General features: G+C 39.0%; 1 protein-coding gene and 1 long non-coding RNA gene across 2 annotated transcripts in view; one reads left to right on the forward strand and one right to left on the reverse strand.

The window, feature by feature from the left end:
- LOC145450963 (4-galactosyl-N-acetylglucosaminide 3-alpha-L-fucosyltransferase FUT5-like) overlaps positions 1-8,421 on the forward strand; it is a 263,546-nt gene that overhangs the window by 62,077 nt on the left and 193,048 nt on the right. The window lies entirely within an intron of this gene.
- On the reverse strand, positions 4,741-5,096 carry LOC145450027 (uncharacterized). The gene is made up of 2 exons (XR_013918403.1): positions 4,990-5,096; positions 4,741-4,925 (listed from the first exon to the last, which is right to left on the reverse strand). It is a non-coding gene; the product is annotated as an uncharacterized LOC145450027 (long non-coding RNA).

Here is an 8,421-nt window from a genome sequence, read left to right on the forward strand (position 1 = left end):
AGATTTTTCAAGTCTAATCCATTGCGAATGCAAGCATTCTTAACAGCCCCAAATATGTCTTCACCACGAGTGTGGGTGGAGAGTGTTTCCATTGAGAGCAGATCTTCGCAGAACTCAAAATTTGGAGACAGAGAGCGAATGAAGATCAATAGTTGTGCAGAGTCCTTAATGTCAGTCGATTCGTCGATAGCCAGTGAAAATAAAGTGGCTTCCTCATTAACCTTTGTCTGTATGGAGATCGTCAACTGTTTGGCGATATCATCTTGCCGACGCTGAATTGTACGACGCGAGAGAGGAATTGGAGAATAATCAGTTTCCTTACCAGGATGAATGCACCTAACAACGTCCACGAGACATCGCTTATGTAGTTCGCCATCTGAATAAGGCTTTCCCGCTGCACCAAGATGATATGCGACTATATAAGACGCTTCGCACAACTTATTTTTCGTCTGAATGAAAGCTGATATGCAAGATGTCTGCATATTTGCACACTTTTCTTCAAACTTTCGAGACGACTTTTCCTCGACTCACCCACCATTTTTGCGTACTTGTGTGACACATGACGACCAAAATGCTGCCTTGCATTATCTCCTTTAACAGTTTTGACCACTTGATTGCATATCAGACACATCATAGTATGGGCTGCCGTTTATACCATAAAATAATCCAACTCCCATTTGATATTAAATGCCCTCTTCTCCTCTGTTACTGTTCTTTTTCGTTTTACTGACATATTGCGATGTAGACCAACTTTATAATGTAATTGGGCTATAAGGAAAAAGTTTTGTCTCAATGTATTATTCTCTTTCCGTTTGCTCAATACACCCACACCCACTCAATGTTATCCGCGTACCAAGGCTTTTATAACTACGGTTCAACCTATCGCAGTATCGCCAATAGGCCCCTCACATTTGGACTTCGCGACAAGACTGACTAAGCTTAGTCCTTGGTCCTCATACTTAACCGACATTGGCGAAGTGTGACGTAACAATGCAATAAGAAAACGCTAGGCGAAGTCAGCTTTACCGGCAACCGGTAGTCATGACAAGTGACGACTGGAAATAAAATTATCCAATTCACTGAAGGCGTTACACAGACAATTACGGGTTCATGTTAATGGAAACTTTCAAGATTGTATAGAAACTCCTTCTGTCCACATACATGAGGATTGGTCAATTTCATAATGGTTGACTCCAATACATACAGATAAGAAGCAGATCTATATTTAGCAATCATTATTGTGCCCTCAACTCTCGATAAAGTGCACGATAGTCGCATATTCGTATCGCAGGAAGCCTAATAAGCAAATCTGAAATTGAAGAACCCGGACGAGGACGGGGCTCGTTCACTTTCAGACCAAAAACACATTTTCCCCGTAAGGATGTAGTGAGTTTGGTCCGAAAGTGAACGAGCCCCGCAGGTCCGTCTTTTAGTGGGTAGATTGCAGTATTATATTATGTCGATTGAAGCAGCTGGAAACGCAGTCACAGAGTATGCAGTGAAAGAGTTTACCACAGTGATTTAACAATACCCTCCATCGTCGTAATAAGTTTATCATACATGTAACATATGATCCATCAACACACGGCCGCCAGCACATGCATTTCACATCACGCGCTCACGGCCGCACAATTATGCCTCCACGGCCGCAGGTTGCCCACCCCTGATCTAAAGCATCGTATAAGTATGTACCTCGTCTGTTTGTTACGTCCCCACTCCACGCCCAGTGGTGCGCATTGAAATCGCCGAAGATCAAAGCCTTTCTTGATAAGTTCTCCATGAACGAAAACGTGTTGCGGTCTACTGGCGAATCTGGCGCAATATATACATTGCATATTTTAGTTCCACATACATCAATGCAAAGAACATCGATAGCGGGGGGTGTGGTTACATGACATTGCGTAAACTTCAGTTCCTGTTTCATGATTACTGCCAGTCCACCACTGCGTACAGTTTTATCAAGTCGTAGTATGCTATATCCGTGAAATACCGGCTTATAATTCGCAATTAGATGCGTTTCCTGGAGAAGTATGATGTCAGGTTGTGTTGATAATTCCGTTATATATCTTTTAAATTCAGGTAGCTTTCGGTATATACCGCGACAGTTCCATTGTAATATTAACAAGCCATCATGATTGAAGATTGTCCGGTATCGTATCTAGCATATCTTTTATGGCTGTAGAATCGAACGATAAACTCAACCACTTTCGAAACGCTGGCGATATCAATGTAGGGACATCTAGTTCTTCGTTCTGTCGACACGCCACAATAATTCGGTTGATAATCTCCGCCATACAGGCGAAAAAGAGCAACGGGTGGGTATTGGAAAGAATCTTATTCAAATTACCGACGTCATATTCTTCACTTTGGGTAACATCATCGCACGAAGTATTTAGATTACAAAGCACGGGAGTAGGCTACTTCTTATATGCGAAATATCGCAGTCATTCTCTTTAGGTTTTGATATAGTAGTTTTCGGATTTGATTTCTTTCCATTGGCAGGAATGTTTTTAGCACAGGTCTCGGCATATGATAGAAAGCGGGATTTGGCCTCTTTGTATTCCACATTCTCTCTCTTTAATGACTTGAATCTTTGCTTCTTGTTTGTATATCGGACATCCTGCGTAAGCTGCACTGTGTATTCCTCCACAATTGACACATTTACGTTCAGTAACAGTGCACGTCGAGTAATCGTGATCATTACCGCCACATCGTACACATCTGCAAGTTTTAGCCTTCAAGTACGAATTCTGTATGCTACAAATTCCAGTTATCATCGCTTTCGTCCATCGTTTGAGGCACACCTACACCGCAGTTTTTCGTTTCTTGTACGCCAGTATGTTTTAATTGTGGGATCCACTTTGTGTGCTTCTAATAGCAAACGACTCGTGTTAATTTATTCAGAATTAGCCCATTGGCCAGACAGTCTTATATAGGCTCACTGCGGGGTTACACTCAAAAGCTTTGAATTTGGTTCAGTGATCAATAGATCACGGGGGTAGGAAGACCAAATGACTCCCCGTCCCCGTCAATAGATCACAGGCATATATCGAAATTTAACTTTCAATTTGATGTATCGATATTTGTACGCTGCGTATAAGTTTTTTTTTGTTTCCACACTTATCACGATGACTTGGCTTCCCGTGCGATCTTCAGACCAAGGGGAAGTTTGCCGTTTCATGTATACACTGTTTTAGAATTGTTCACCTGGTTTTCACGTTTGAAGTTACATCGTTGCGTTATGTGTTGGTTTCCCGTGTGATCTTTAGATCAAGGGGAAGTGTGATTGTGATTAACGTAATTATTATGTGTGTGCTCCCGACGCTTCTGTCACGCGATGGACAGAACGGGCTCGAAGACGAGAGGACTGGTTGTGCGGTTTTTACGGAAACGTTTTAAATACATTGAACTATATTACACCACCTTTAGCGATTACTGCAGATGTAGCGCTATTTTTTAGCGCTTTTTTCTCAATATTTAGCGACATCTAGCGATTTTTGACACCAGTTTTAGCGATTTTCTTCCATCCGGAGTTGGCAACACTGACGGCCGCAGAAGCCACTGCTATCATCGTAGCACGATTTTCATGTAAACGGAAATAAAAAATGAGTCACCATGAACATGAAAATACAAAATGTGCTAAATCTACAATAGTAGGACTATTATAAGTAGTTTATCGATAAGGATATAGCTTAATAAACTAGCACTGTCGTTTCAAGTCAACAGGAATCAAATAAACATCGATAAAAAAAGTCATGTATGAATTGCGCTGATGAGTAGCGCGTCTACATGTTTTTCCAATTTCAAATAAAATCATCCAGGACCGTTTTCCAAGGACCACTCTGATTCTAATATACTCATCTAATTATATACTTTAAGATAAAAGTAAATTGGGACATTTTTAGGTATCACTTTGAATATGTCCTATCAATACGCGTAAATTGCGATTATCAGCCGCGCCTATGTACCATTTTCAAAGTTCATTTAGCAATACCCCGGACAGTTTCCCGAGGACCAATCTGGTTTTAATATACTCCAATGATCAAAAACGTTGATCTAAAAGTAAATTCAAACAATTCTAGGTCCGACACGATGTCCAACTATCACTTTGAATTAGGCCTCTCAATACGCGTAAATTGCCATTATCAGCCGCGCCTATGTACCATTTTCAAAGTTCATTTAGCAATACCCCGGACAGTTTCCCGAAGACCAATATGGTTTTAATATACTCCAATGATCATAAACGTTGATATAAAAGTAAATTCAAACAATTCTAGGTCCGACACGATGTCTAACTATCACTTTGAATATGTATTATCAATACGCGTAAATTGCGATTATCAGCCGCGCCTAGGTACCATTTTCAAAGTTCATTTAGCAATACCCCGGACAGTTTCCCGAAGACCAATCTGGTTTTAATATACTCCAATGATCATAAACGTTGATATAAAAGTAAATTCAAACAATTCTAGGTCCGACACGATGTCCAACTATCACTTTGAATTAGGCCTCGCAATACGCGTAAATTGCCATTATCAGCCGCGCCTATGTACCATTTTCAAAGTTCATTTAGCAATACCCCGGACAGTTTCCCGAGGACCAATCTGGTTTTAATATACTCCAATGATCAAAAACGTTGATATAAAAGTAAATTCAAACAATTCTAGGTCCGACACGATGTCCAACTATCACTTTGAATTAGGCCTCTCAATACGCGTAAATTGCCATTATCAGCCGCGCTTATGTACCATTTTCAAAGTTCATTAAGCAACACCCCGGACAATTCACAATCCTTCGATCATATACAAACAGTAGAATTCAGGCAAAGCAAAACAAAGTGGTTTTAATAAAGAAAACACAAAATTTAAAGAACCGATTCCGACGCAAATCAGTTCTCGGAAGCAGGTGCTTGACATTCCTCGTGCCTAAATGGAATTACATATATGAACCACAGTTTGATTGAATATAATACATGTGACTTCCCATTACCTCTCGTAGTTCAGAATTATGTTCCCAAAGTGTTCCCTATATTGGTCGCAACTCTTTTCATCATGGGGGAAGTCAATTGGGAGACCTCTCAAAAGAGGCTCCGCAAACTGTGTAATATTGAGATAGTGAGGAAATTAATTTCGTTGTACACTTAATATCATTAGATTACTCTTAACACCAATACTCCACAATTGAATTCGTCCTGTTGTTGCTCGTGGGGATGAATGTTCTTTTGCAAAGAATGGCGATGTGCAGTGTAGAGGTTGAGAAAGTTCCTGATAAAACGAAAATAGTTTAAATGGTAAATTTATATTGTATAATAAATGTACACCAAATGACCATATTTAATGATTATCTTTATTTTATACGTCAATACGTACAATACGTCAACTAACCTGCAGTTTTTCATAATAATTTCTTCATAATTTTCTTCATGGCCCATGGGATCGTAAATTGTTATTTTACCGCAATCAAAATCAATTCCCTATTAAATGCAATAACATATTGTTCGATGTAGGCCTACACTATGCAGGTCACCAGACAAATTCAATGCACAATGCTCATACCAAGAATATCCAATTCTATCGCATTTTTTGTGGTGTATTGAACTGATAAAATTGCGAATAAACCAATGATGATGATATGAGGTCATGATTGTTTGCCCTGGAGTTATAAACCATAAGTACACAATCAACGTTTATAATCATTGGAGTATATTAAAACCAGATTGGTCCTCGGGAAACTGTCCGGGGTATTGCTAAATGAACTTTGAAAATGGTACATAGGCGCGGCTGATAATGGCAATTTACGCGTATTGCGAGGCCTAATTCAAAGTGATAGTTGGACATCGTGTCGGACCTAGAATTGTTTGAATTTACTTTTATATCAACGTTTATGATCATTGGAGTATATTAAAACCAGATTGGTCTTCGGGAAACTGTCCGGGGTATTGCTAAATGAACTTTGAAAATGGTACCTAGGCGCGGCTGATAATCGCAATTTACGCGTATTGATAATACATATTCAAAGTGATAGTTAGACATCGTGTCGGACCTAGAATTGTTTGAATTTACTTTTATATCAACGTTTATGATCATTGGAGTATATTAAAACCAGATTGGTATTCGGGAAACTGTCCGGGGTATTGCTAAATGAACTTTGAAAATGGTACATAGGCGCGGCTGATAATGGCAATTTACGCGTATTGATAGGACATATTCAAAGTGATAGTTGGACATCGTGTCGGACCTAGAATTGTTTGAATTTACTTTTATTCAACGTTTATGATCATTGGAGTATATTAAAACCATATTGGTCCTCGGGAAACTGTCCGGGGTATTGCTAAATGAACTTTGAAAATGGTACATAGGCACGGCTGATAATGGCAATTTACGCATATTGAGAGGCCTAATTCAAAGTGATAGTTGGACATCGTGTCGGACCTAGAATTGTTTGAATTTACTTTTATATCAACGTTTATGATCATTGGAGTATATTAAAACCATATTGGTCTTCGGGAAACTGTCCGGGGTATTGCTAAATGAACTTTGAAAATGGTACCTAGGCGCGGCTGATAATCGCAATTTACGCGTATTGATAATACATATTCAAAGTGATAGTTAGACATCGTGTCGGACCTAGAATTGTTTGAATTTACTTTTATATCAACGTTTATGATCATTGGAGTATATTAAAACCAGATTGGTCTTCGGGAAACTGTCCGGGGTATTGCTAAATGAACTTTGAAAATGGTACATAGGCGCGGCTGATAATGGCAATTTACGCGTATTGAGAGGCCTAATTCAAAGTGATAGTTGGACATCGTGTCGGACCTAGAATTGTTTGAATTTACTTTTATATCAACGTTTATGATCATTGGAGTATATTAAAACCAGATTGGTCTTCGGGAAACTGTCCGGGGTATTGCTAAATGAACTTTGAAAATGGTACATAGGCGCGGCTGATAATGGCAATTTACGCGTATTGATAGGCCTAATTCAAAGTGATAGTTGGACATCGTGTCGGACCTAGAATTGTTTGAATTTACTTTTATATCAACGTTTATGATCATTGGAGTATATTAAAACCAGATTGGTCCTCGGGAAACTGTCCGGGGTATTGCTAAATGAACTTTGAAAATGGTACATAGGCGCGGCTGATAATGGCAATTTACGCGTACTGAGAGGCCTAATTCAAAGTGATAGTTGGACATCGTGTCGGACCTATAATTGTTTGAATTTACTTTTATATCAACGTTTATGATCATTGGAGTATATTAAAACCAGATTGGTCTTCGGGAAACTGTCCGGGGTATTGCTAAATGAACTTTGAAAATGGTACCTAGGCGCGGCTGATAATCGCAATTTACGCGTATTGATAATACATATTCAAAGTGATAGTTAGACATCGTGTCGGACCTAGAATTGTTTGAATTTACTTTTATATCAACGTTTATGATCATTGGAGTATATTAAAACCAGATTGGTCCTCGGGAAACTGTCCAGGGTATTGCTAAATGAACTTTGAAAATGGTACATAGGCGCGGCTGATAATGGCAATTTACGCGTATTGATAGGACATATTCAAAGTGATAGTTGGACATCGTGTCGGACCTAGAATTGTTTGAATTTACTTTTATATCAACGTTTATGATCATTGGAGTATATGAAAACCAGATAGGTCCTCGGGAAACTGTCCAGGGTATTGCTAAATGAACTTTGAAAATGGTACATAGGCGCGGCTGATAATCGCAATTTACGCGTATTGATAGGACATATTCAAAGTGTTACCTAAAAATGTCCCAATTTACTTTTATCTTAAAGTATATAATTAGATGAGTATATTAGAATCAGAGTGGTCCTTGGAAAACGGTCCTGGATGATTTTATTTGAAATTGGAAAAACATGTAGACGTGCTACTCATGCATCAGCGCAATTCATACAGGACTTTTTTTATCGATGTGTATTTGATTCCTGTTGACTTGAAACGACAGTGCTAGTTTATTAAGCTATATCCTTATCGATAAACTACTTATAATAGTCCTACTATTGTAGATTTAGCACATTTTGTATTTTCATGTTCATGGTGACTCATTTTTTATTTCCGTTTATATGAAAATCGTGCTACGATGATAGCAGTCAGAAGGCTGAAGTCAGCTGGACTGCTGAAGTTGGCGCGCCGTGGCGATGAGTGTTAGGAGCGATAACTTATGTTGACTTATATTGACTTGTATGTTGCCTTACATTGTAAATTACTAACCTGCGTAGGCTAGTAAACTTAAGTTGCATGCGGTATGTATATATATATCAAGCCGGACACTCCTCATCAGTCATCAACATCATAGCATTGCAGCTACAGTCGGGACACTGTGAAAGGCGCAAATCCCTCAAAACCTGCAAAAGCAAGGCATATTCAGGTAATGTGTGTATCTTT

Source organism: Botryllus schlosseri, chromosome 11 (assembly GCF_051294905.1).
Source record: "Botryllus schlosseri isolate E-star chromosome 11, Bs_hap1, whole genome shotgun sequence".
Classification (NCBI taxonomy): domain Eukaryota; kingdom Metazoa; phylum Chordata; class Ascidiacea; order Stolidobranchia; family Styelidae; genus Botryllus; species Botryllus schlosseri.